The following is a 2862-nucleotide window of genomic DNA, read 5'->3' as shown; positions in this document are numbered from 1 at the left end:
GTTACTACATCAGAAGTGTACTGGGGCTGGTTGGTCGGTGAGATACCTTGATGTCTTTTATTTTTACTTATTTAATTTAAACAAAAATAATTCTTTATTGTTGAAAGTATTACATATGTTCCCTCCCTCCCCTCTTCCCCTCATCTGCCCCTCCCACTCCTTTACGACACTATTATCTGTGTCCATGGGCTATGCATATATGTATATAAATTCCCTGGTTAATCTCTCCCTCCCCCACTCCCCTCCCCCACCTTCCCTCTGAAATTCATCAGTCTGTTCCATAGTTCTATGTCTCTGGATCTAGTTTGTCAGATAACCTTGATGTATTTTGGCACTTTTTTTTGATGGTTTCAGTCGGGCTCTGTTTTGTAAGCGGGGCAGAGATCCACACAAGCTTGTTCAAGCAAAAGGAGGATTATTGGTTGGATATACTAGGTTAGGAACTAGACCTAGAGCATGATCAGGAATTTAGGCAGCCCCATGAACCTCTGCCTGTCTCTCCCCTAATCTTACCCTCAAAGCCAGGAAAGTAGATAGCAGATAGTAGATAGTTTGAGGAACTAAGTGGAGGATAGTATGGCTAGACTGTCATATGAGAGTCAAAAGATGGCGATGGGCCAGATTGTGCAAGAGCTCGTAGACCATACTAAAACCTTTGAATTTTATTTCAGGAATAATGGGAAAACTATTGGAGTGTTATAGCCAAGTGACTGATATGGTCAGCATGACTCCCCCAAATTATTCTGACAGCAGAGGGAGAAGCTTTGTGGAGGCCATGGGAAAACAAGTGTGACAAGAGTTGGGTGAGGGAAATAAAAAAAGCTATGAGGGCATATAGAAGGGCCTCCTGGCTGGCCAGATCTCAGAGGAGCCCATCCAGCTAAACCAAACACTGCAGAACTGCTGCCTAATCCATAGCAGCCATGAGGAAGAATTCTGATGAAGATCAGGCCAAAGATTGGCTTGAGCAGTTGAGATGTATGTTAAACTTTGCCAATTGAGGACACTGAAATGCCTGAATTAGAAAAAAAGATACTCAATGAGACTGAGTTCTTAGACACCAAAAAACCATGTGGGAGTACAGAACCTACTGGCCTGAAACACCTGAAAGGCCAGAAGAGGACGTCCTGGAGAGCTTGAAAAAAGTTGAAGACAATCCAAGGAGAACATGCCAACCAATCAGACATGAGAAGGCTGGTTACCTGGGGCAACTATGCCTGGCTGTATTACCACCTGGGCAGGCTGGCAGAAGCCCAGATCTACCTGGAGAAGGCGGAGAGCACTTGCAGGAAGTTTGCCAGTCCCTCCTGCTATAGAATGGAGTGTCCTGAAGTGGACTATGAGGAAGAATGGTGGGCCTTGCTGAAATGTGGAGAAGAACAGGTCAGGGCTCTGGAAGTGGATCCTGAAAACCCTGAATTCAGCATTGGGTATGCAATCACCACCTATGGTCTGGTCAGCTTTAACAAAGTATCACAGATTAGTGGGACTTTTCCTGCACCTCCTTAAAAAGGCCATCAGGCTAAATCCAGAAGATGCATATATTAAGGCTCTCCTCACCCTGAAGTTTCAGGATGTAGGACAAGAAGCTGAAGGAGCCGAAACCGGTTTGGCTCAGTGGATAGAGCGTCGGCCTGCGGACTGAAAGGTCCCAGGTTCGATTCCGGTCAAGGGCATGTACATTGGTTGCGGGCACATCCCCGGTAGGGGGTGTGCAGGAGGCAGCTGGTCGATGTTTCTCTCTCATCGATGTTTCTAGTTCTCTATCCCTCTCCCTTCTTCTCTGTAAAAAAATCAATAAAATATATTTGAAAAAAAAGAAGAAGAAAAAAAAAGAAGCTGAAGGAGAAATGTACATTGAAGAAGCATGGAACAAGTCCTAGCAGACCTACATCTTTCAATATGTGGTCAAGTTTTTTTTAAAAAAAGACTCCTAGATAAAGCTCGTTGGTTCTTAACATCAGCCTTGCAGGCAACACCCTTCTCTGCCTTCCTGCATCACCAGATAGGGCTTGGCTATAGATCACAAGTTTTTCAAATCTAGAAAGCTACAAACTGGCAGTCTAGAGGACAGGATAGAGAACGTGTTGACAGAATGACAGGACTAGCTGGAGCTCATTTTGAATTTGCTCTGGAACAAACTCCCACATTTGACATGGCTTATATACTCCTGGTAGATAGTGTACATAGAAGCAGGGAACTATAGAAATGCTGAAGACACTTATCAAAAAGTGTTATGCATAAAATCCCTTGAGGAAGAAAAACTGCAAGAGATATATTTCTACTATGGCTGGTTTCAGGAATTTCAAAGGAAATCTGAGGCTGATGCAATTATCCATTATTTAAAAGCACTAAAAATAGAAGAGGCATCATTAGCAAAGGATAAATGTATCATTTATTTGGAGAAATGAATTAGACATAGAAAGCTTGAGCATCTTGCGATCACATATAAATTGAAAGGAGAAATGATTAAAGCACTGGAGTATTATGAGTGGGCCTTGAGGCTGGCTGCTCACTCTGAGAACTCTGAGCGACATGCTTGTTAGGCGCTGAAATGTGGACCACTGTCACATTTCACTTGATTTTAGGTTAACATGGACTAATAATCTTTTCTGCTTGTTGCTTTCAGAAACATACTGTGCAATCCACAGTGAATCATGATGATGTAATTTTTGAACAGTTACTCAAACTTGGTAAAATATTAATTGTATTCAGAAAATAATGGACCAGCCTTGGCTGGTGTGCCTCAGTGGATAGAGTGTCGGCCGGTGGACTCAAGAGTTGTGAGTTCCATTTTAGTCAAGGGCTAGTACTTTGGTTGTAGGCTCAGCCCTGATTGGGATGCATGCAGGAGGCAACCAA

At 43.2% G+C, this 2862-nt stretch overlaps 1 pseudogene; it reads left to right on the top strand.

Moving 5' to 3' along the window:
• The first annotated feature begins 923 nt into the window (after nt 1-923).
• LOC129150802 (interferon-induced protein with tetratricopeptide repeats 1-like) lies at nt 924-2546 on the top strand (annotated as a pseudogene).
• The last annotated feature ends 316 nt before the right edge of the window (nt 2547-2862 follow it).

Source organism: Eptesicus fuscus, chromosome 11 (assembly GCF_027574615.1).
Source record: "Eptesicus fuscus isolate TK198812 chromosome 11, DD_ASM_mEF_20220401, whole genome shotgun sequence".
Taxonomy (NCBI): Eukaryota; Metazoa; Chordata; class Mammalia; order Chiroptera; family Vespertilionidae; genus Eptesicus; species Eptesicus fuscus.
The sequence above is the reverse complement of the archived record's forward strand: the minus strand, read 5'-3'. Positions and strand labels throughout refer to the sequence as shown.